General features: G+C 41.4%; 1 protein-coding gene across 23 annotated transcripts in view; it reads right to left on the bottom strand.

The window, feature by feature from the left end:
* Positions 1–26171, bottom strand: part of PHACTR3 (phosphatase and actin regulator 3) — a 150597-nt gene that overhangs the window by 100130 nt on the left and 24296 nt on the right. Inside the window, exons 1-2 of one of the 23 annotated variants that reach the window (XM_039499307.1) lie at positions 10285–10406; positions 5714–5868 (exon numbers count right to left, since the gene is read on the bottom strand). The exons of 21 other annotated variants lie outside the window; for them this stretch is intronic. The gene's annotated coding sequence lies outside the window, so the exon portion shown is untranslated. Of the gene's footprint in view, positions 1–5713; positions 5869–10284; positions 10407–12615; positions 12728–26171 lie in introns of those variants that run through there. One more of the 23 variants, XM_039499308.1, reaches the window with a different exon arrangement.

Genomic DNA, 26171 nt, shown 5'->3' with positions numbered 1-26171 from the left:
TAGTCAACTTCCTTTCCACTGTATGCGAAAACCTAACTGTAGCCTGTGTGACCCCCCCGAGCCAAAGAACTGGTGAAGTCAGCTGAAAAACAAATCTTCCTCTTTCAAATGTGCAAACTTTGCTTATTCGTTGAAAACGTTCCAGCAAGGCCGCAGGGTGCACTGAGCCTGCCTAAAGGCAGCTTTAACTTATGTTTCAGCCACTTAAGAAGGGAAATAATACTCAGCTGAGCCCTCTGGTATTCAGGAACAAACAAACTTTACCAAAGAACCTATCATTGAGGTAGCTTTTTTTTAAAAGCCAGCCAAAGATACATAAAGCATCATGGTAAAGAATCCTTGCCAATTTATTCTGTAAACTATAATGTGTACATAGTGGTGACAAGAACCCACTTCCTGACCTAACTCATGAAAATAGCTCATGAAAATAGCTCAGTATATTTCAGTAGCTACATGAGACCAGAATCCTGGGAATTCTAATTGCAGTAACATGTCAGTACAATGGAGTTCATCTGTGGTGGGACAAGATATATCATCCTGTGACAATGCATGAAGAATTCAGTAGTGCAGTCTTATCACCATGACCTGGGCCAGATGTAAGCTGTAGATGTGCAAATGCATCATATGCAGCTACTAAGTAAGTGAACAACCTACAGTTGCCAGTGAAATAACTGTGTTTGCAGCCAGGTAGTTAGTTACAGAGAAACATATTTTCGGAGTTTAGCATGCAGCTGCACGACAAGTATATGCATAATTGTGGATCTAATCTGCATTCATAGTTGCTGAAGCTGTATGTACGAATCCAATAACTGGCTGTACAAATGGCCAGTTCTGACCATGCATGTATAAACACCTAATTACACAGGCAAGGGCTGGTGGGTCTGTGCCTTTTTCAGATTTGTGATGTTTTGTGATGTTTTACATTCTGTACAAGCATAATTTCCCTGGCCTTGTTTTTTTCTGAAAGCATTACTTTTGGTGGAGATGCAGGAGATAGTGGGAGGTCAAGGCACAGTCAGGACAGCCCCTTTAGTTATGCCATGTAAATACAGCCAACTGATAGCTGCTGATGCAGTATTTAATGCAATAACATTCAACCACCATCCAACTACAGATTCTGGGGAATCCATTTTGAAGCGATTTGATATTGCTATATGTCTTGAGTGGAAATATGACATATGGTCCCTGTCATCTTGCCTGCTCCCATTTAATCACACTCTTAACGAGCACAGACATGAAAAATGAATGGTCCCCTTTGTCATTTACAATAATGCTAATTTTCTTTATTCATTATTCCTTTCAAATAACCAGAGTTCATTTTAGACCCACTTTCAATATTTCAGTCAGACAACTGCACAAGAACCCTAGGAATTTTTTTTTAATCTGTTGCAATGTTCAAGTATACTGTGGAAAGGTATGCAATTTTCTTGGGACTTTCCTCTTTAAATAAACTGGGCTTTAGTTTTCAGGGGAAGGGAGGAAGGTTGTTCCTTCGCTGTCTTATGGCCCTACTTTATTCCCAGCTAAATAGGGAGGGTTAGTAAAAATGAATATTAGTTTAAGGGGAAGAATGTCAGAACAACATAGGCCAGAATGTAATTAGGTTGTGGATATATTCTGTGGATGCCACTGTATTTGTATTCAGACCTGAAGCCTTACAAATCCATATGTCCTGCATGGTTTTGCTGCAAGATGAATTCCATTGAATGACAATTAATTTTTGCTTAATGAGAAAATCAGTTCTCTCTTCCTGCTGAAAAGATGGGGTTATTAAGGGAGAGATTTGCTAAAACACTTAAGGTATGTCTACACGGCAATCACAAATCTTCAGCAGGAAGTCTCAGAGCCTGGGTCTACAGACTTGGGCCTGCACCACGGCTCTAAAAATAGCTGTGTACACATTCAGGCTCAGGATCTGGACCCCACCCTGGGTTTCAGAACCCGAGTGCCAGCCCAAGCCCCAAATTTTACACAGCTATTTTTAGCACTATAGCACAAACTGGCGTTTGTAGACCCAGGTTCTGAAACTCGCTGCTGCAGGTTTCAGTGCGCCATGTAGACATACCCTTAGTGTTTGGTAAAATTCCCACTGATTTCAATGCAAGCAGTTAGGTCAGTGCAGTTGGTGTAGCTGTGCTAGTGCAAACTGCGAATGTGAACAAGGAGAGCTGTGATTTTCAGCAGTAATTCTACAATTTCAAGCAGGGATGTTCTGCTATATAGCTGGTGAAATGGTCAAAGGTCCATAATAAATGTAATGTACTTGGTTCAGCTATTTATCACATAATATTCACTTCCACATGAAAACAGAATATATAGAAGCCAAGGTTGCACTTGCTTTAGTTGTTACGGTTGTGAAATAGTCCATATGTTTCTACCTATTTGGCAGGTCATGGGTATTGTCAACCCCAAGTTTTAAATCATGAGTCATCCCTCTCCCAAAAATCATGAGATTTTAAAAATAATACATGTAGGGGTGGGGTATTTGCTTTCTGTCATTAGGGTTTGCATTTTCAAGCTTTTCTCTGTAATCTATGAGGGCTACAAACTTTAAGTGAAAGTTCAAATCCTTATGTAATCATATGATTTTTTTAAGAGAAATGTCAGATACTGTAAGATTGATGATAAAATTAAAAGAATTGGCAGCGCTGGGTGTAACCATGCAAGCAAAGATCAATCGTGTCATAGTTGAAACTCGAGGTTCATTGTTGCACAAAATTATTATGAGACTCTTTAAAAATATATGTTTAAATCTAAGGCTCTTATTCTCTTCCCACTGGTTATTTAAGCCTTTAGGATGCACTTGTGTCAAACTTTTCTCCACAACGAGGGCCAGAAACATATCCCTTCCCCCCACCCCATAAAATTAAAGTTGAAATTCCCATGTAACTAGTCCACTACACCAGTGGCTCCGAGGAAAACCATCAAATATTGAGAACCATGATAACATTGTGGGAGTTGCTAACAACAGTACAGTGAATTCTGCATATAGGGAGTTTTTCTAGTGAAAAATTGAAAGCATTCACCAAATAATGAAGTTTAAGGTAGCTTGTATTTGCTAACAAGTGTGTGGAACATCTACTATGAGGTGTTATTTGCAGTATTGTGATATTTGGTATTTCTTGTGAAAGCTCTAACTTCTGCGGTCATGTGAATGTGAGAATCTCAGCTTTCATTTAAAAACACCAAACAAAATGATATTCTAGCCCTCAAGGTTGCAGCGAACAGCTTGAAAACGTAAATCCCTAAAGCAGTGGGTCTCATTCAGCACAGAGCTGCGGCCCATGTCACATCCTCAGAGCCACACAGGTAGTATTGGATGTGGCCCACATAACACATTACGCTCCAGGCCAATGGGGGCTGCGGGAAGCGGTGGCCAGCACGTCCCTCGGCCCGCATCACTTCCTGCAGCTCCCATTGGCTGAGAACGGCGAACCGCGGCCACTGGGCACTGCGATCGGCCGAATCTGCAGATGCGGCAGGTAAACAAACCGTTCTGGCCTGCCAGGGGCTTACTCTGAACAAGCCACGCCCCTAGTTTGGGAACCACTAGTATACACTAATACATAATTTTACATGCAAAACTGCAAATACAAGTGTCTAATGAGATACTTTTGCTGTTTCAGTGATCGAATTTGTATGCATAACTGTCACAATTGTGGCCACCTGTTAGGCACACAGCTCTATGTCCAAACTGGAAATGTGCAAGTTGGGCCTTGCTTTTTCGAACATCTGGCTCTGGGTATCCAGAGACTGGAACCCAACTCTTTGTGGCTTGCCATACAGAGGTGCAAGTGCAATCCATTTCTTACCGGTCCAGGGGAGTAGGCCATGGGGGGCATGTTACCTCCTCATGTGACCCTCCACATGACTCCTCCCTGCCCCCATCCTGGGGCCCCCATGTTCTCCTCATCCCCTCCCCATGTTCTGAAGGTGCAGCAGGAGGAGGACAGAGCCCCCCCCCCCAACCCTAAGAAAGGAGCAGAACTAGATGCTTGAAAGCCACAACTGAGGAATAAGACTGTATTGGTTAAAAAAGCTGAACTGGTTTAGAGGGGAAGTGAAGGCACCTATAAAAAATTATGTGTAACAAATGGAAGAAAGAGGAAGTTGATAGAAACGAATTTAAATCAGAAGCTAAGAACTGTAGAAAATTGATTTGGGAAGCAAAGAGGCACAAGGGGAAACTTATGACCAGCAGAGAGAAGGACAATCAGAGAGTTTTCTAATTATATTAGCCAAAAAAAAAAAAAAATCCTGACAGTGGTGTTGGTCCATTCCTAGATGGAAATGTGTAGAATTATCAATAATCATGTAGAAAAGGCAGCAGTGTTCAGTAAATATTTCTGTTCTGTATTTGGGACTAAAAACAGATGATCTAGTCATATCCTATTACACTTTTTCCTTTCCACTAGTATCACATGAGGATCTTAAACAGCAGCTGCTAAAGCCAGACATGTTTAAATCAGCAGGTCCAGACAGTTTGCATCCAAGAGTTTTAAAAGAGCTGGCTGAGGAGGTCTTTGGACCATTAATGTTGATCTTCAATAACTCTTGGAACACTGGGGAAGTTGCAGAGGGCTTGAAGAAAGTTAATGTTGTGACAATATTTAAAAGGGGTAAATGGGATGACCCAGATAATGAAATGCTGGTCACCCTAACATCAATACTAGGCAAGACAATGGAGCAGCTGATATGGGACTCTTTTAATAAAGAATTAAAGGAAGGTAATATAATTAATGCCAATCAACATGGGCTTATGGAAAATAGATGCTGTCAAACTCACTTGATCTCTTTTTTTGATGAGATTACAGGTCTGGTTGATAAAGATAATAGTGTTGATGTAATATACAATGACATTTTGATTAAAAAACTAGGAAGATATAAAATTAATATAGCGTGCATTAAATGGATTAGAAGCTGGCTAACTGATAGGTTTCAAAATGTAAACAAAGAATGATCATTGAGAGGGTATATTTCTACTGGATTCCCACAGGCCTTATGCTATTTAACGTTTTTATTAATGACGTGGAAAAAAACATAAAATCATCACTGAAAGTTCACAGCTGACACACAAATTGCGGGAGTGGTAAATAATGAAGAGGACAGGTCACTGATCCAGAGTGATCAGGATCACTTGGTTTGCTGGGCGCACACTCACAATAACGTGTTTTAATACGGCTAAATGCAAATGCATACATTTAGGAACAAAGAATGCAGGCCATGCTTACAGGATGGGGGACTCTGTCCTGAGAAGCAGTAACTCTGAAAAAGATTTGGGGTTTGCAATCCTGGACACACGAACAGGGGAATCTTAATAGCAGTAGAGAGGTTATTTAACCTCTGCATTTGGCACCAGGGCAACTACTGTGGGAATTCTGTGTCCAGTTCTGGTGTCCACAATTCAAGAAGGATGTTGAAAAACTAGAGCGGATTCAGAGAGGAGCCCCAAGAATGATTAAATGATTAGAAAACTTGCTTTATAGTGATAGGCTCAAAGAGCTCAATCTATTTAGCATTACAAAGAGAAGGTTAAGGAGTGACTTGATTAGTCTAAGTACCTGCAAGGAGAACAAATATTTAATAATGGGCTTTTCGCTCTATCAGAGAAAGGTATAACATGATCTAATGGCTGGAAGTTGAAGCTAGACAAATTCAGACTAGAAATAGGGTGCAAATCTTAACATAATAATTTAACTTTAGAACAACTTACTATGGTCTGCGGTGGATTCTCCATCAGTAACAATTTTAAATCAAGATTGGTTATTTTTCTAAAAGATCTGCTCTGGGAATTATTTTGGGGACATTCTGTGGCCTGTTATACAGGTCAGGCTAGACAATCACCATGGTCACTTATGGCCTCAGCATCTGTGAAATAGGGGACAGACACAACTGGTCAGAAAACATTTTTGTTCCTCCCCAAAACTTGGGAGGGTTTTGTGAAAAACCAAAAACTTTCAGCCCAAAATCTTATAGCTGAAAGCCAAAAACTCGATTCAGAAATGCCACTGTGGTGCCTTATTGGGCTTGTTCAGGAGCCTCTTGCCCCTGTTGTCTTCTCTGGCTCGGGCTCCTAAGACAATCTGCATCAGGGATCTCAAACTCAAGTCACCACCAGGGCCACATGAGGACTAGTACATTGGCCCAATCACTGACATCTTTTCCTATAAAGATACCAAAGCCCCACCTCTTCCCCTGGACCCATCCCCACTCCACCCCTTCCATGAGGCCCCACCCCTGCCCCACCTCTTCCAACCCCTTCCCCAAATCCCCGCTCCGGCCCCACGTCTTCTCCACCTCCTCCCCTGAACACGCGGCTCCCCGCGCCTTCCCCCTTCCTCCTGGAAAGCGCTAAGTGCCCCCAACCAGATGTTTTGCAGCGGGAAGCGCCTGGAGGTAGGCAGAGGAGCGAGGACACAGTGCGCTGGGGGGGATGGGTGGCGGCGGGTGAGGGGAACTTGGCGGCCGCAGCAAATAACTCCACCGGCCACGTGTTTGAGACCCCTGGTCTACATCTTCCCTAATTCACTTCAGTCTTACTGAGCCACTGTGATGTCTCATAGGTGTCCCTGGTCAGAGTACATCAAATAACATTGAAATATTTTGGTTTTCAATTAAAAGTGAAAAATGTTCACAGAAAACAGTCACTTTTCACAAAAAAAAATTGTCAAACCAAATTTTCCATCATACTTTTGATGAAAAATTGCAACCAGTCCTAGACAGTCTAATTTTAATGGAACAGCTCCTCACAACATGATATCCATGGTTCATTATCCATACTAAGGCAAGGAGAGCTTGTGATAAAATTTTCACCTACCGGCACACAAACCAAAAGCTGGTCTCAGCTGCAGCGGGCAGCTCTCTGCTCAGCTCATCAGAGACCTGCATGGATGCTATGTGAAGGGCAACCCTTTGAACTTCCGCTATACCAATCACCCTTATATAACAATAGCAGCTGCTCCACCTGGTACAAAATCATATTTGTATCATAGTGCATGATCCTTTGCACAGTTGTTGGCCAAAACCAGGCTCGTTAGCTACTAAGAAGCACTTGATCAGATCCTTACTGAGTATGGATCACAAGACACTAGGCACCAAATAAAGGTGCCTTTGAAATCCAGGTCCTGAACTGAAATTTGTCAAAGTTATTCATCTTCCTAAGCCAATGCACTGTTGTTTGGAGGCTACTCTGCTTATGCCATTATGGGATGACGGCCTGCTGTGCATTGATCCAAGAGTGTTCTGCAGACCAGGTGAAATGACTATTAGACACAGGCTGTAACACTTCTATATCCCATTCACACTTAGAAAGTGTGAACACCTGAATTCTCAACATGGTTCTGCCACTGACTTTCTCTATCACCTTGAGCAATGTATGGTGCCTTCTGGGCCTCAGTTTCCCCATTTGTGTTACAATAACTTTGATGCATGGCCAGCATTTTCCCAGTAGTGGGTGTCTGAAGAATATTCTGAAGCAAACCTCCCTATATGTTGTGTTCTTTGCATTTTTGTGGGTAGATGTTCATTTCTGAGCGTACTCTTGACCAAGAACTAAAGAGCAGGAGAATGGCTGGTTCCCTGAGACAGCTTCTGTAGGATGCTGTTCCACATGGAGAGGAGGTTCATGACTGTAGGGTGTGTGCTGCATAAAGTACTAGCTAGTGGTACATGTAGGCAATTATCTCAGATGATTTTTCCTCAGCCACTAAGGACTGGCAACATGACCTGACAGTACTGAAGTGTGTAGCAGAAACTGAAAACATAATCTGTGTGGCCTGAGGTATCTCTATAACAGGTCTCATGAACAGTCATTCACCTGACTCCATGTAATATTCAGACATTATCTGTGTAAAATACCCAGTTTTGGTAACTTGACATTTTGAGTCTGATAATATTTGGTATTTTTCCCTAAAACCCCAGCTCCTGGAGTCATGTGAGAATCTCCGGTTTCATTTAAAAAAATAAATCTAGCCCTCCGCTTTAGAATTCATGTTAAACATTCTCTGTAAAGACTCAATAACCAGAAGGCAAATAAAGAACTAGATTATGTTTTTTAAAATATCATAAGTTTTAAACCAGTCTCCTAATTTTCTGGGCCCAGATTCATGATTGTTCAATGCTTGGGGCTGACAATACTGAAGATTCTCAGATTCCTTTGTGAAGAGAGCAGAGGTCTATGGGGCATCGAAGTAAATGTTTCTTTTACTCATTCAGATAATTTTGCACATATTAATAATGCGTTTATACATGGCTACAAAGAGTGACCACGTAAAGAAACTACTCCTCAATCTTGCCTTATAGCCCCCAGGACCATTTAGAACAAAAACCAACAACTCATTTACCCACACACTCTTTGTATAATATCACTTTCTAATTAGCATCTGTGGGAATAAGTCACTTAAAAAACATACTAAATATACTCTGTCTTATGATCAAATTTACATGTGGTATTGGATAGCTCTGACATCTTCATTCTAGTTTTAGTTTTGAGTGGATGACAATATTGTTGCAATCTTCCTTCACAGCAAAGCAGAAAGCCCATTTATGTACAGCACAGCTTTATCTTTGAAAGGTACGTGTTCCCACAAACACACCAAACAGAAAGCGGTATTGTCTGCAGCCTCCACTTTTGGATTTTCCACATGCCTTAGTGTTTCAAAATCTTTCTTTAAAAAAAAAAAAATGAGACCACTAACAGTTTTACTAGCCAGTAAAACAGCATCTTAAGAGCAGACAAGAAAAGTAGCCAGAAAATGTTTGCTAAATAAAGTTAGGACAAGGGGGAGACTAAAGGACATCTCTGTAGGTGAAATTTATTCAGCAGTAATATTTCAAAAGGTGCAATTGCTGTCATTGTTAGTATTGTGTATGCATAGGATTTTCATAAGTAGCTGAGGGAGTTATCCACCCAATTTTCTTAAATGCTTATGAAAATACCACCCTATTTCTATTGCAATAGTGCCAGAAGCAATAACTGAAATAGGGGGCCGGTGTATAGGTGCTGCACAGACACACACTACACGAGTCTCTGCCCTCAAGTAATTACAATCTAAATAGGCCAGTCAGATAAAAGGGTGGCAGAAAGCCTAGTGTCGCTATTAGGGGAAACTGAGGCACAGACTTCCTAACTTATTCAAGGTGTTACAAGACGCTTTGCTGAGCTAGGTAGTGAACCCGGATCTCCTGCATCCTAGTTCAGTGTTTGAACTACAAGACATTGTTCCTGCCACAGAAAATTAAGTACTTCAAAGAGCAATCTTTATGGGGCAGGTCCTAAGGTGATCTTATAGTATTTTCCATGCCTCAAAGAGATGTACCATCATCGTGAATCAAAGAAATAGGGGACTCTTAAAAACATCACTACAGACAGAACTTGTTGTACCCAACACTCGCTCCGTGGCTTATCTACTCCAGAGAGTATTAACATGGACTGAAGTTGGGAAGCAAGGGGGAAGTACTGTAAGAAAATACAGTACAGTACTCATCTTTGGTGTATTTGCCTGTTTCATGAATGCATTATTTACAATCGATGTTGAGATGTTACTCCTGAGTGTTCTGTATAAAATGAAGCCAAGCTTTGTGCTATGGGCAGAAGGAATCTAGGAGCGAAGGTATTCACTTCACTCTTGTGCTTTCTGCTCAGGTGGTGGTGATGCATTGACTTGGCATCCTGAACTTTCTAAAAACCTTCATGGGTGGGTGGGTGTGTGTGTGTGTGTGTGTGTGTGTGTGTGTGTGTGTGTGTGTGTGTGTGTGTGTGTGTGTGTGTGTGTGTGTGTGTGTGTGTGTGAGAGAGACAGACAGCAGTCCTTGTGCGCTGCAGAAGAAGTTGTGGAGGCCTCACATAAGATCTAGGCAGCCACTCACAGGATGTGTGTTCTCAAGGAATCTGAAGTTAGGCAAAAAGGTGGCAAGAAGGCTAGCTCTCTGTACTCAGATGCCAAGTTCCGAACTGAATGTTTTACTCTGAGGACAGATTCCTTCATTCTACCTTGCTGCTTTTGACAAAGACTTGCCAGACTGGATCAGACGAGTGGTCCATCTAGTCTCCTTTCTCCAGCTGTGGCTACCAGCTGCTTCAGAGGAAGGTAGAAGACGGTCTTTCCTACAACAAAAAGTGATGGCAGGAGACTTTCATTCCCATTGCCCAATCCTCTGCCCCTGCCACTGCCTTTCGCCTCCACACAGACACAAAAAAAATGTCCTTAGAGTTCAAAAATAAAAACGAAATCAAAATAACAAAATGTGAACTGATTCTAGCTACAAATTAAATAACGAACTAACCCAATTTACCACCGGAGCCTCTGGGATTTCCATAAAACACAACACAGTCTGTTAGTTAGATTTCACAGTGCCCATTCATTGAGAGGCATTTATATCCTTCAGGTTAGCAGATCTCTTCCTTCTCCAACCAGCTATTCACTGTCACTAACTCTATAAACCACAAAAATCTATGTTAAGTATCTGGCTCAAAACCACAAGGCAAGAAAATTCTAAGGCAAAGCTGAATATCTGTCTTACCCACGCTAAAGTATGTGTCAAATCACTGCTTGCTCACTCACAGCAAGGCATGTGGAGGTGAAGAGACCCAACTGAACCTCTGACCTTTTGTTAAACAAGACCATGTGTGTATCATGATACTATTTACACAAGGGGAGAGAAATTTCCTTCTGATCCTGTGAGGTATAAGACTTCTGCAGAGTTGAGTGCAAATAGATTGATTGATTTTGATGTATTGGCCTCTGCTATATTATTCTTAATATACATTTCTAGCATGAACCATAATGATTGCAGCAGAGCCATCAGAACACATGATAGGCTGTGGATTAACATGAGTGCCAGCTGTATTTGTTGTGCATATTGACTATGCACTAAAACTCTAATTTTGAAACCTTCAATTGCTTGTTAATGAGGCCTGCAGTGTCTTATCTATATTTACGTTTGTAACCAAGTATCAGAGGGGTAGCCATGTTAGTCTGGATCTGTAAAAGCAGCAAAGAGTCCTATGGCCCTCTCCAGAGTCTGGAATGGAACCCAAGATTCCAGAGTTTCACCATTTCTCTGCTGTCAGCTAATGCCGTGAAACTGACCAGCAAAATGTGTCCCATCCCCCATCTGGTGCTGGCTCGCATATAGAATGACAACCTACTACTGCTATTGGTTACTTCGTTAGCTCAAGTGACTCAGGCCTGTGAGGACAAGCTAAAGTTTCCAACCAGGCTGACAACTCATGTGGGTGTCAATATGATACCACATGAAGAAATATGAATTTTAATTTGATTTTTATAAACCGAGGAATGTTAAAAGTTCACTAAGGTCTGAAAATCAAGGTTGCCTGGACATTTGTGTGTAATACATACTTATGTAAGACTGTGTGATGTATTCTCAAAGTGCGGCACTAAGTGTTCTTTAGAAAAGGTCAGAAAGAATAGTTATTTAACTAAAACATCTTCAGTTTCTCTTTTGATCTGCTTGTGCGTGGAAGCCACAGACAGATTTCAGAACAGCTTTTCATATACCAGATGAATCTCAGAGGAGTGGGGGTGGGAAAGAATCAGTTTCTTTTTTTAGTGTGTGCATTTCATTTTATTGGTGTTTGATTTCAGCATCGTGTGTCCAAATTATAAATACTCCTATTGAAGGTCTCAACACTTCATCATATGCAAATGAAAAGGTCTGCATGTACAATATAGGAAATTCCTTTGTTTTTCTAGGTGTGGATTGAACAGGTGTGTCTCATTAGCTTTGTTACTGAATGTCATCATTTTAATGCTTCATCCTTACAACACAATGCAAAATGCATTCATGCAAATACTGGATAACTGCTGCATTACGCTACATACATTTAAAGGTTTTTCTAGAAATAAGAGGACTGATGCTGGAAATCAGGCAACCACTTCCCTGATCAGTGCTCCTGATCGAGAAGCTTGCTGCCCAATGCTACACTGACACAACACTGAACTGAAAAGCCCGGCAACACTTATATCTGAAAGAACTTGATTTCCCAAATATCAGTAAATCAGTGTTCCTTGTTCCCCTGAGGTAGTCTGCACTGTAACTTTTGCTGTCTGGCCAATAACAGTGAAGCCAAACACATGCAACAAACAGTTCCACAATGAATCTAACACCTTAGATATTTGCAGTTTTGGAGAAAAACACTCTTTGACTAAAAAACCTTTCTTTACTTGTGCAGCACAAGCTCAGAAGAACAATTTTGAATTATTAGTGGGGGGATGGGCAGAATAACCTCTTCTATCTCCTATGAGCGCTACTGGTAAGGAAAATATCAGAACAAGTTACCATCAAGTCAATATTCCAAATTGCTTATGGATGCTTTAAAAAAAATCACTAAAAGTCAGCTCCACACCCCAGGTATAGTACATGGTCTGACAATTTATACTGAACATGTAAACAAAAGTATAGACACCAAGGATAAAATATGTAATCTAAAATCTTGAGTATTTCTACAATGTCCACCTCCGTTAAAACTGCTGATTAACCGAGGCTAGCATATTTACAAAAGAATCTATGGTATCTTTAAAAGAAATGGCACCAATAACATGGAGTAAACATTTAGTGACCTTCCTTTCATTTCTTCTATTCCTTGTTACTCACCCCTGAGTGCTGCCTCTTGCTCAGAGCACATTGAATACAGCAGCTTGATCCAAGGAGGAAAATGATTAGTTTCCTTTCAGCCTTTCTTATTGTTATCACTTGAAATTTCTTCACCTCTTCTTTTCAAGTCACATAAAAATATAAAGGCAGACCCCTTCAGGGTCTAGACGGATTCTGTTTACATTATGTATAAAGAATGAATGCATTTCCTATTTTAACCAGGAAAATCACGTCCTTGCTGACAGCTGCCTGGATCATTTATATTATCCTGTGTGTGATTGTAAAATCCTATACAACGTTCAAAATCAAGCTTGCTTTTCTAAATGGAGGACCTGATGAAAATCTGCAAGTCAACTTGTCTTCATCCTGCAAGTTTCTCTTTCCTGTAGAAGAAGCTGAAAGTCACTGTTTATTCCACAAAGCTTTTTAACTGGAGACGTTGAAGAAGAAAAGGAGGGTATTGAAAGGCCCAGAACCATCTTAGTGCTGAAACCATACTCCCTACGTATATTATAGCTCACTAAGATGCCTCTGTCAACCCCACAGTAGCGGTTACTCAGCTCCCACATTAAACCCGTGATTCCCTTCTCCCTAGGCAATTTTGTTTTATAGCACTGTCAGCAAACTGCTGCAGCCACTGTTTGAAAGGATTCCAACCTAAATTACAGTAGTGAAAGCCTGCTCAAGGCGTCGTGCTTGCTTTTTTTCCCCTAGAATACTTAAATTTGATCATACTCCCCATGCGAGCTTCACAAGCTCCCTGCAATGTAGGCAAACAAAGCTGTGCTTTCCTCTTCCAATTTTAAATGCCTTCGTTAGGGGGACTCGGCATTAAAATGTTTTGGAAAAGCAGATGCTCCAGCATTAGAGCAAAGAAGCAGAAAAAAAGGAAGACGCCCTCTGAACAGCTGCACAGCTCTGTACTTCAAGCAAGCAATATACCAGAACAGTTTTGTACATTGTTTTGTCACTGGGAATGTATTATTACCGTCTAAATTTAAAATCACTGCTTCTTTCCTGCACTAGGGCAAATGCAGACCTGAAACCACAACCGCTGACCTGCTCTGTTCTTTCTACTGCTCCAACACAGAAAATAAGTACAAATGGGTAAAACCACAACCTTCTGGTTCGATGGTGTGTGTGCTTGCAAGGTGTTGATACAGAATCAGCCAGAGAGAGAGATACAGGAATTCTTGTGCACTTTATGGGATTAATCAATATTCATGTTTCTCTGCTGACATCTAATTCTGCCAGCTGCTCCAGCTCCCTACAGACTGTCCACAAAAGACCTTGTTCTAATAATGAGCACCTTTCTCTTGAGTGTGTTAGTGGAGAGGAAATATTGGATACTTGCGCCATGTATTGAAGATGACTTTTTTTTTCCACTTTAAAACCCCCTATATACAAGGTGGGACACTTGGAAGAGCATAAATTATGGTGGGGAAAATGAGTTAAAAATATCTTGGGTAAATTTTGTTAACCCCCAGATCAACAAACACTATCAATACAGGCTGAAAAAGCACAAGCAAGACATTTTCATAACTCCTCCTTGCCACGTTTGGACTGATTTCCTTTACAGTCTAAATAATCTTTGAGCTAGATTCTTTTCAACTAAAAGATTAAATTTCCATGGAAAACTTTGAAAACAATTTTTTTTTTTTTTAGTTTTTGTAGAAATTTGTCTTCGGTGGGGGTTGGGGGGAGCAGGCACACTTTCTGACCAGCTCTACACAGTATCCTCCACTACTGGCATCTGTCAAAGTGAGAGAGGAAAGTATCTGTTTTCTATACCACAATCTGTACATTTCTTTGATTTTTTTTTTACAAAGGAAGAATCCTAAATATTTTTTAGCATCAAGTTCAATAGACTGTGAACATATTTCACCAATTATATGTAATAATCAAAATGTAGTACGTCAAACAGTTCTGGAAAAGATCTGCAATTTACAGCAACAAGAAATTGCAAGACAGCTCAAGCAGATTAGCACACTGGGCTTATTAATCTAAATGCATTTCCAAAGTCTAAGAATAAAATTTGCTAAGTGTCTAAGTTACTTAGGTGCTCTTTTATCCCAGGCCTAAAATAAACCCGTCATTATGCTCGCTGTGAGATAGGTGTTCGTAGGCCCTTGTCTAGCTAAACATGTAAATTTTTCCAAGGTTCTTCCCAGTCCTTGGTGCCTTTTCTAAAGCTTCCTCCTTTTGTTGTCCATAGTAACTTAGTGACAATGAAAACTGTCCCATTGGTCAGTGACTGTGTACAGCAGGGGCAGGCAAACTTTTTGGCCTTTTTGGCCGCATCAGGTTTCGTAAATTGTATGGAGGGCCGGTTGTGGGAGGGGGTCGTGGCCCAGCCCCCACCTCCTATCTGCCCCGTCCTGGGACTCCTGCCCCATCCAACCCTCCCCGTTCCCTGGCGCCCCCCCCCCAAACCCCCGTCCCATCCGCACACCCTCTCTCCCTGTCCCCTGACCGTCCCCGGACCCCCGCTGCCCCATCCAACCCCTCCTCTCATTCCTGACAGTCCCCCCAGGACCACTGCCCCCATTCAACTACCCCGTCTTCCTGTCCCCTGACTGCTCCCGGAACCCCTACCCCTGACTGCCCCCCCATCCAACCCCCCTCCTTCCTGACTGCCCCCGGGACCCCTGCCCCCATTCAACCCTCTGTTCGCCCCGACCGCCCCAACCCCTATCTGAACCCCTGCTCCCTGACCACCACTCCGAACTCCCCTGCCCTCTATTTAACCCCCCTGCTCCATGCTCCCTTACTGGAGCGCCGGTGGCACTACAGCCGCTCCGCCTGGCTGGAGCCAGGCCACACCGCTGCCGCCACCACACAGCACAGAGCACCAGGTCAGGCCTGGCTCTGCAGCTGCGTTGCCCCAGGAACTCGCAGCCCTGCCATCCAGAGCATTGCGCTGGCAGCGGAGCGAGCGAGTTGAGGCGGCGGGGGGGGACAGCAGGGGAGGGGCCGGGGGCTAGCCTCCTGGCCCAGGAGCTTGGGGGCTGAGCAGGGCAGTTCCGCAGGCCGGATGTGGCCCACGGGCCATAGTTTGCCCACCTCTGATGTACAGGCCGATTGACCACTTTGATACTGACAAATCACCCATTCTGGTAAAACTGCAAGGATCACATGGATGATGCAAATATTGGTTAACTACTTTTTGGGGGCATGCAAGGAACATGCACGTATAACAAGCCGCAGCCAAATAGCTGCAGACACCTCAGATCAATGGCCATCGCAGATTCTATCCATTTCAGAACCATAAACCCCAACTACTTGAACAAATCCATTAATAAACAGCCTGCGTCTTACTCCCTGGGAGTGCCACTAAAGAGCAGCGTGGTACAAAGCCCTTTGATGTCAGCTGGAGTTTCCATGGACTTCAATCGGCTTTGGACCATGCGTTAAGAAGTGACTGTTACACAAAGGTGATGCCCAGTAGAGGACACTTGTATTTTTCAGGTATGATCTTTGCATCTTTACACACCTAATCCCCTCCCCACCCACCCCCCGCTCCCAAATAGGTGTAGCTTACACTGAAACATGGGAGTTTCATTTTTAGTATGGTCATAGGTTTTTTGTTTTTGTTAATACAACTTTAATATTCTTCCATAGAAGAAATAAAGTTCTTTGAGGAATAAATGCAATGACAGATATTTTTTTTCCCCAGGCAATTTCAAAGAAGCTGTGTGCTTTTGAATATGAGCCTTCTCCTTTATTTCACAGCTTGTTCATGTGAAGAGATAATCTTGTTGTTCAGGTTATCAATTGCCACTTCTTTCAGGCCATTGATCTAACTTGCTACTCAGGAAATACTCTCTGTTCTAATCTCCCAAGCACATACTACTGAGTTTAGGGCTTCCTGCTTTGTTATGGATCTCAGGGAAAGAAGGCTGGAGAGCCATTTTACAAGGCTCCTCTCCTTGTAGAGCTGGCTGACAAATGGACAATTCCTGAATGGAGGGAGGCTGCAACTGGCCTGGTGGTTGAGCCTCAGGTCATAATGAGGGGAGGGTTAGTTCAGTGGTTTGAGCATTGGCCTGCTAAACCCAGGGTTGTGAGTTCAATCCTTGAGGGGGCCATTTAGAGGTCTGGGGATTGGTCCTGCTTTGAGTAGGGGGTTGGACTAGATGACCTCCTGAGGTCCCTTCCAACCCTGAGATTCCATGATTCTATAATAGTGGGTGATTCACTAAGGCAGGGGATAGTGGAAAGACAGGTAGAAGAGAATGCTGCTACTCCCAGGATGTGCAAGTGAAAAGTATGTGTTCTGTTAAAATATATTTAAGATATTGGCCATCTTCCAAAATATTTGTAAATAGTCTTATTAAAATGTAGTTATATATCTCTATTTGTCCCTCCTTCTATGTGTAATATGCACATAGCTTTCTCTCTCATACTGATCTGTCTTGAGAAATCACATGGAATGTGAAGGCCCAGTTTTCAAATGTAGTTGCCTGAAGTTTAAGCACCCCTATCTGTATTTGGGCAACGAAGACCCCGACGCAGCAAAGTGCTTAAGCATATGCTTGTTTTTAATCATGTCAGTAGTCTCATTAAAATCAGTAGGACTCCTCTATGTGCTCAACTGCTTTGCTAATTTTTTGAGCACCTGCTGCTGGTGATGAGGAAAACCCCAAAATGATTTGGACTAGTTTAGTGTCAGGTTTTCCATGATAGCAAATTTAAATAAAATCGAAATTTCCACCATTAACAGAAACCGGGCTTTTTAGTTTTGGCTTTTGCAGGAGATTTAGAACTGTCCACTGTATGCGGTTCCATCTTTACAGTACCTCTGGCAATTTACATTAAATGGGATAAATCATTGCTAAAGCAAGTTCATTCCCTAAAAGATCTTAATAAGCTGAAATCCCCTGATATGTTATGGCTTTTCTTTCTTACAAAGGAACTTTTCAGTACTGGGGAGTAAAGTTTTTGCTTAGATGTTCTGTGCAAATATATTTTGAGTGAGTTTACTAAAGTGCCAGGAAACAAATATCCTTCATGTAAACTTTTCACTTGGGGATGGGCACCTACTCTGCTAAAGGATTTCTGGGTTGGACACCTGAGGCAAATCTTTTGGCAGACGGGATGTTTCTTTGGATTGTATCTAAGGTGTAAACAGTCAGAGCTGTTGCTGGTGCAAATGTCTGAACCTCCATTGAAGTCAAACAGTGTTCCTCACAACTACACCAAAGAACAAGCAATAGAAAAAAAGGTTCTTAAATAGAAAGTAAGGTCAGGTTATGAAAGTTAACTACTCTAGTTAATTTGCAGTCACATGCCACATTCTAGAGATATGGAATCAGCCTCAGTCTCAGATCTTACACTCTTTTGCACAAACTTGTTGTGAGTATGCACCCAGTTTAGATGCTCAGAGGCCTGATTTGCAGGGGTGTGTTTGGTTTTTGGGGTGGTTTTTTTTTTTTGAGGAGTTTCCCAACTGCCTGATTTGGCATCTGCCAGTACAGATTGTTTAGAAGCAAAACGGTGCATGTGCCATCAGATGTGTGTGTACAATGTTTGAGTACCATCTTTTTACAATAAAATACACCTTTAGAATGCCTAAAATAGAAAGCAGTACTTTTAAAAAACATATTAAGGCTAAGGAAAATTTGGCATTTGAGAAATCCCTCAAAAATGACAAAGAAATACCTATAACTTATTCAGCATTTCTTAACTACTTTACTTTTAAATGGTTTTTTGATTTAATTATGACTTTTTTCTTCTATTGGTTCAATGAATGCCTGAATAAAGAGGCATATTAATGAAGACTGGAACAATTACTCCTTTAGCCCATAAAATTGGTAGTTATCTATGAGATTACTCTTAGACTGCAGAATAAAAAAAAGCTTTGTTCTCCGATTGTCACCGACTTGAAGAGACATTTCTGTTTTCCAGAAGCTTTTTCATTTGGGTGCACTTTTAGTGCTTGAACTGTTATGTTAGCTACTTCAGTAATGAACACTTATTCATTCCAAATTAGAAAAAAATTATATAGTAGTTAGCAGAAAAGGGGATCAGATGTAACTCTGATATTTCACCAATGTATTCCTGAAAACATCTTAAAGGACTGTACACAAATCACATGGCCCCGCCCCTTGATCTCTTCTTATCTAGCTAGAATTTGTGGGTTGTTGTTTTTTTTAATAAAACCCCCTATCGCCTCACTTTTTCAATAATGCTTGTTTCTTCTTGGCTTTCTTATCTTCTGGTATGTCTTACAAATTTGCTATACTTGTAGGCAATTGCAGTGGATCACTAACGTGGTCATTAGGCAACTTAATCACGAAGACTCTTCTCCAGGCTTAACAATCACCATAAGAAGGAGAAAATAAAAAATGTCAAAAGATTGGGGTTTGTGTATCATCCAACATGGCAGTCAAAAATTGTTTATAGTGTTAGCATGCTTCATAATTCCAAACCCTTCATTCTGCACTCATGCAAAACTCCCATTAAACTAATTAAACCCAATAGCGGATGTGAGAACCTTTTCATATTACCTTTGGAGGCAAGGGGACAGAGGATGGTGCTTAAATGTCACTCCAAGCCCTCAAAACTCCACAGTATGCTCAGATTCTAAGGCACAACATTCTTCCTCTGTCTGTCTTTGACATTTCTAAAGTACCTATTTAAATAATAGCCTATTATCCATTCCATTCACTGGCTTGTTCTTCATAATGCAACCACTCTTTCATGCCATATTTCCATTATGGTGCACTGTTAAGTGGAGTCGCACCTAACTCTTCTCTGGTGTAAGTGAGAGACAATAAGGCCCAGTAATCTTGTCTGCAAACAATGTCACAGATTTGATTTTCTATCAGTCACTTCTATAATCCAAAATGAATACAATGGGCAAGAAGTAAGGTATTAGCAATAGCTACATGCTGTGAATGCTATAGTTCACAGATTGCCCCAGAATTTAGAAGGGATCTGGGTTTGGGGGGTGAGAGGAAATATGTGATCATATAATCAGACTGTCATAATGCATACATACAAAGGGGCAAATTAAGGTTGTACAGGCAGCCTTAATTGTGTCATTTCTTCACTTTTGAGAACTTGACTTTGCAACCTTAATGTTTTTCTAACACAGGTGTTTTTGGAGGAGGGGGCTGTAATTAATAGAAGGGTCAGATTCTGCCAGCCTTGCTTACATTGAGTTGTATCTTGCTCTGCATATAGTTCCACTGATTTAGTGGGATTACTGAATAAGGCACTACTTAATATGAGAAAGGGTGGAACAAAACTAGCCCTAAATTAACTACATGCAAGTAATTCTTATGTTCTGTAATAAAGCAAAGGCTTTATATTACTATCATCGACTTCAACAAAAGCAGCAGCAAGCCTTTAGTTATTTTGAGAGAATAAAGAGAAGTTATGAGGGTTGGAAAATAACCAAACTACTGTACAAGACATAATTCCATCTTTTTATCTGTTACTCCAATCATTGCATTCTCATTCAAAATCAGAATCTCAATTCCCTTACTAGGAATCTTTGCATCTCTTTATGTAACCCATACAAATAAAATGTATATCCTCATCCATCAATTATTCATCTATATTTTGACAGATATCCCAGATGTATGCTTTTGACCTTCAAGCAGAAACATTCAAGCACACAAAGAAATCCCACTTGACCTAAGTTTGAAAAGGTTGAAAGTCCATGTATTATCAAATATTCATTTAAGTCTGGTAGAATAACTTGTGTAAACCAAGAAATAGCAAAACCAGATCCATTTTGTCTGAATGCCAGGAATAATCTGAACACATACAGAACAGTAATGATTTTCAGTGCCTGGTGACCAACAATATGCTTTAACCAGCTTCTTGGGGTGGATTTGTATCATTGTACCTGAAAGGTTAGGGTTTAACTGTTATAATGCTGTATTTCTCCTCTATCCTTCAAAATTGTGCAAGAAGCTCCTTATTTCTAATAGCCTCTACTACAGCTGGTATAATTTATAGCACCCTTGAGGCTTCCTTTGTTACCTGTCCAGCACAGGGCTTTATACAACTGCCTTTGACTTTAGCAGGAGGAGGATTTTTTTGTATGTACATATGTAAAAAATGGCCCTCATTTGTGTGCAAAATGCACATGTGCATTTACTTAGTTTAGGGGAGGGATAGCTCAGTGGTTTGAGCATTGGCCTGCTAAACTCAGGGTTGTGAGTTCAATCCTTGAGGGGGCCACTTAGGGATCTGGGGCAAAAATTGGTCCTGCTAGTGAAGGCAGGGGGCTGGACTTGATGACCTTTCAAGGTCCCTTCCAGTTCTAGGAGATTGGTATATCTCCAATTTTTTTTTTTTTTACTGCATGTTTCACATGGAACTGTAGTGATATAGCAAGAAAACAACCAGTTAGAAATCAGTTGGTGCTTGAATTCATATGCATGCAGTTGTGAAAATCTGGGCCACAATGTAGATCACTGTACAACTGAGCATAGGAAATTATTATTTTGTTTCATGGGATGTAGTCTGTGAAACATATTGCAATTGCGATGAGAATTAAAAGCTGTGAGAATTATTGCAATTATGTGTGATAGACTGATTCTAAAATAAGTGTACAGATACATCCAAGCCAGGTTGACAGAAATTGTCCAGTTTTCCCCACTATCATGCTTTTTATAATTTGTTGCATAGTGATGCTTCTTGGAGCCCTCACACAAAAATCCCAGCGAGATTTTGCAGTGTGGAATTGGACTTATTGGGTAATAAGATTGAAATTTATCAACATAATATGACAACTAACGTAGGTGTCTCCTTCAGTTCATACTGAGAGGGCCTGACAGTGTTTTATGCTACCCTTTAATAAATGAATGGACCTATATTCAGCACCAAGGCCAGCTCAGAATCATACGGTCTTTAACTTGATTAACAAGGCAATGCTTTTCATAATTTGGAAGTGGGTAACTATTGGTGGAACAAAACAATTGTATTGTGGGAGACTTTACAGATATTAGATTATAGCCTAAATTGTGTACGCACATCAAACTCCCCTTTCAAAGGGAATACAATACTTCAATGCAATGCAATACAAGATGTACATTCTTTGAGCTACATTCAGCTGTAATGACAGTAGCAGTGCCTCACTACAACAGGAGTGTGTGCCTAGTAAAGGTAATACTTGGCAGGAGAAAGGGTGGCAGAATTGGACCCTAAATGACTATTTGAATTATTCCTTGGAATATGAATGTATACAAACTTTAGGCTAGATTGTGCCTCTAGGCTTGATGCTGCACCACCCCGGAAGAGGCCTTAAACATCCCGCCAAAGCACAGCTCTCTCTTTGCTCCCTCTTGCTTTGTGGGATTGGGGATAGTAATTTGTGGCTGGCCTACAATGGCAGCAAATTACAACATGTCTGTGATGGCACAGATGCACTGGTCAGTGCGTTGTGGGGGGCAGAACCTTGGCTTGTTTCCACTTCCCTTTGCCTATTCCCTAGCTACCCATTCTCGGGGAGGGACTAGTAAGTGGGTGTTCATAGATTTTTGACCCAAATCAATGCATCTCAATTAGAGTGAAGAGCAATATACGAGGGACCCACATCTTTATGCATTTTCCGTATGTGAAAAGTGACAAATGAGGTGCAATATGACCTGTCAAATGCCATGCCAAATAGTGCTGGATTTGTACAGGAGTGGTATCTTGAGGCAAAGGGGGAATATTGACAGAAATGACCTGTAGCAGCCACTGGCTAAGAAAGCTTTGGAAGCCACAGCATAAAACCTTATACCATCAGCCCAATGCACAGCTTCTCTGGAGACCCTAAAATAATAGGGTTGGGTGGGTAGAGGACTCCAGGAGAAGTGTGATCACTGCAGTGAGGTTAGCTTGTGCCCTGAATACCTTCTCATTTAGGTGAAGGTGGCTCTTAATGTGCAGCCTCACATATGAAACTCACATGACCTCAGGTTTTCTAAAAATGTTGCAAAAATAGAGCTGTCCATCCCGCAGTTAGAAAAGTAAAACATAGACTTATTTCCTAAATGATCAAACTGACGTAGCACTTCACACGGAGGAGTTTCAGCCTGGGAGTCTTTCACTGTGAGAGCCTAAGCTTGCGACTACATTGCTATTTCAAGACCATTCTATTTTGGTTCACTTTTAGGCGTGGGGGATGCTCAAACTGTCTCCGTTCTCTTCAAAAAATCTTATTCTCAACTATATAAACAGGTTACATAAGCTTTCCTTGGAAGTTTGGGGCCAGATCCTCAGTTGGTGTAAACAGGTGCCCCTCCAGTGATGTGAGACGCCAATTTGCATGAGCTGATAATCAGGCCCTTTGAATTCTTTGATGCTATATGCAAAACACTGCATGTGTGCGGCTCTTAGGGGCTGTGAGATGAAAACAGGTTGAAGATTATATTGTTGCCTGAATCTTTCTATCCTAAAATGTTTTAAAAACAGAAATCTGATTCTGGGCCTGATCCTATCATTGTGGCTTAATTAACACTGTCCAGTCCATACGAAATAGGCTTCCCACCATTAGAAAAGATGGAGGACTAGTGGCCAAAGTAAACGCAACCTAGATGGAGCTACTATAAGGTGGGTGCAAAACTGGTTGGAAAACCATTCCCAGAGAGTAGTTATAAGTGGTTCACAGTCATGCTGGAAGGACATAACAAGCGAGGTTCCGCAGGGATCAGTTCTGGGTCCGGTTCTGTTCAATATCTTCATCAATGATTTAGATAGTGGCATAGAGTACACACTTATAAAGTTTTCAGGTGATATAAAGCTGGGAGAGGTTACAGGTGCGTTGGAGGATAGGATAAAAGGATTTGGTGGTCATAGTGGACCACAAGCTAAATATGAGTCAACAGTGTAATGTTGTTGCAAAAAAAGCGAACATCATTCTGGGATGTATTAGCAGGAGTGTTGTAAGAAAGATACAAGAAGTAATATTTCCACTCTATTCTGCACTGATTAGGCCTCAACTGGAGTATTGTGTCCAGTTTTGGGCACCACGTATCAGGAAAGATGTGGACAAATTGGAGAGAGTCCATAGAAGAGCAACAAAAATTATTAAAGGTCTAGAAAACATGACCTATGAGGGAAGATTGAAAAAACTGGGTTTGTTTTGTCTGGAAAAGAGAAGGCTGAGAGGGTACATAACAGTTTTCAAGTATGTAAAAGGTTGTTACAAGGCGGAGGGAGAAAAATTGTTGTTCTTAATCTCTGAGGATAGGACAAGAAGTAATGGGCTTAAATTGCAGCCAGGGAGGTTTAGGTTGGACATGAGGAAAAACTTCCTAACTGTCAGGGTGGTTAAGCACTGGAATAAATTGCCTAGGGAGGTTGTGGAATCTCCATCACTGGAGGTTTTTAAGAGCAGGTTAGACAAACACCTGTCAGGAATGGTCTAGATAAAACTTAGTCCTGCCATGAGTGCAGGGGACTGGACTAGATGACCTCGCAAGCTCCCTTCCATTCCTATGATTCTATTCTAAAAGATGTGGAACAGAACCAGAGATGATCCATGTCTGCCGATAGTGAGGGGGCAGAGTGAGGGAAGCTGGCTTCAGCAGTGTTACTGAGCATTCTCGGTCCGTGTGATCTTGCTCAGTATAAGCCAAGCAGCAAATCTGGGGTGGGGGGGGGCACATGACCCTGCATGCCCCCCCATGCCTGCTGCTGCATGCCCCCCACACACAACGCCCCCCCTGTCCAGGACCCCCGCAATCACAAGCATGGAGTCAGCAGAGCAACCCAATTATGAACACAAGGTGTAGGGCTCTGGTTGAACCTTCCCCACTAGTTAGTCTGTCTGTCTGTGTGTGTGTGTCTCTCTCTCTCTAACTCCTACACACCTAACTGTGGGGAGTATGCAGCCTTTGTTAAAACACCAGTAGTAATGTCCGACACTGGTTCAGGTGCTCCTTATGGACACTGGTGCTCTAGAAAGACCACAGAAATATGTGCTGCAGTGTCGTTTGGCTTCCGAGGGGGCTAGGTAGCACAATGAGTTAAGTGACCGATGTTGCTAGGCTTTCACTTCTTGGAGGTTTGAAATCTGATCAATCAAATGTGACAGTGAGTGTGATCTCTACTGTAGACCTGAGTGAACATTTGTCCACCGTACAAAACCACTCCATAATCTGGTACAACTAGTAACTCCAATTTGGAGACGCCCAAGGATGTAGTTCTAATGAGTGGATTAGTTGGGCTTTTGGAAGACTCTTCACTGCACCTGGTTCTAGCCCGGGTTGTCACTTGCTCCCTTTAACAAGTAGAAAATTAAAATGTCAAAGTAAATTATTAAAGTTTGTGTTTGATGGGGTAACTTATTTTTTTATAAAAAAATATTTTGTCAATGTTTCATGTAATTGTTAGGAGTGACGCATTCTAAATGCATATGATATTTTCTGTAACTCTCCATTAAGAACTAATTAGTTAATAACAATGATGTGCTCGTATTAGTAATTTATTCTAAATCAAAGTCATATTTTCATCAGTCTTCGAGAGATAATTACAATTCTTCATGTAGCCTTTGATTTTTCATTCCTTAACATATCCCTTTAGGCCTTAAAGTTTAGGGAGAAGCAAAATGCCACTGATGAAGGTGTGCAGTAGAAGCTTTACATAATGCTTTTGAACAATCCATATTCACTTTAAATTCAAAGTAAAAATAAATGCTTCAATATGTTCATCAGCAAAACAGCCTATAGCTCAAGAAGGAAAACTGGATTTTTCTCTGGCACAACTTGTGGTTTTGTTGCATCAGGTACTGTTTCTATAACGCCTAAACAACTGAAGTAGTCCCACCATAAATAAATCTTGACTTTGGGACTAATGGGCCAGATCCTTGATTGGTGTGTATTGGCATCATGTTGGTGATGTCAACTCTGATTTACAGCAGCTGAGCATCTGGCTCAATCAATTGTAACTAGTGTTTTGTTTTTGACATGGGCACTCCCTGCTCCCCAGGAGCTTGTACTAACAAGCACTAACTGCAGGAGACCACCCTAGTATCCCACAATGCAGCAGGAGATAATGGTTGTACCAGCAAACCCAGGTATGGATGCAGTCCCGGTTATTTTCAGAACACAATTAATGGCCCTCTGTAAAGGTAACGGGCTAGCAGCCTTCCTGCATACCACTCCATTTGTGTTTATGGTGCATGATTTTCCAAGTCGTCGTCTTTTAGTAACAAAACCAAGATTTCATTTCTAAATATGGGGAGGTAGATAGGCCTTTCAGCTCAGTTTAAATATAACATGAAACAATTAATATTACAACACGCTGACTTCTCTCCCCCATTCCCTCTCCCCAAATGTAAGCAGTTAAAATAGATTTGAAAAAATAAATGTTCCTCATGTTCCAGCCAGATCCCAGCCTATGTAAATCAACATAACCTCACTAACTTCAGTACAGCTTCACTGATTTCCATCAGCTGAGGATCTGGCCCATTGGATTCCACAGATGGCAGACATTTAATGTTTGAATACTGGCAATGCTGTCACAATAGGACACTTTACTGTTTCAAACATAAAAATGTACCACTGGCATGTTGTGATTGGTGGAAACTAGTATAATTTGGACAGAAGAAT

This window comes from Mauremys reevesii, linkage group 13, assembly GCF_016161935.1.
Source record: "Mauremys reevesii isolate NIE-2019 linkage group 13, ASM1616193v1, whole genome shotgun sequence".
Taxonomy (NCBI): Eukaryota; Metazoa; Chordata; order Testudines; family Geoemydidae; genus Mauremys; species Mauremys reevesii.
Note: the sequence above shows the minus strand (reverse complement) of the source record. Positions and strands in the feature narration are given on the sequence as shown.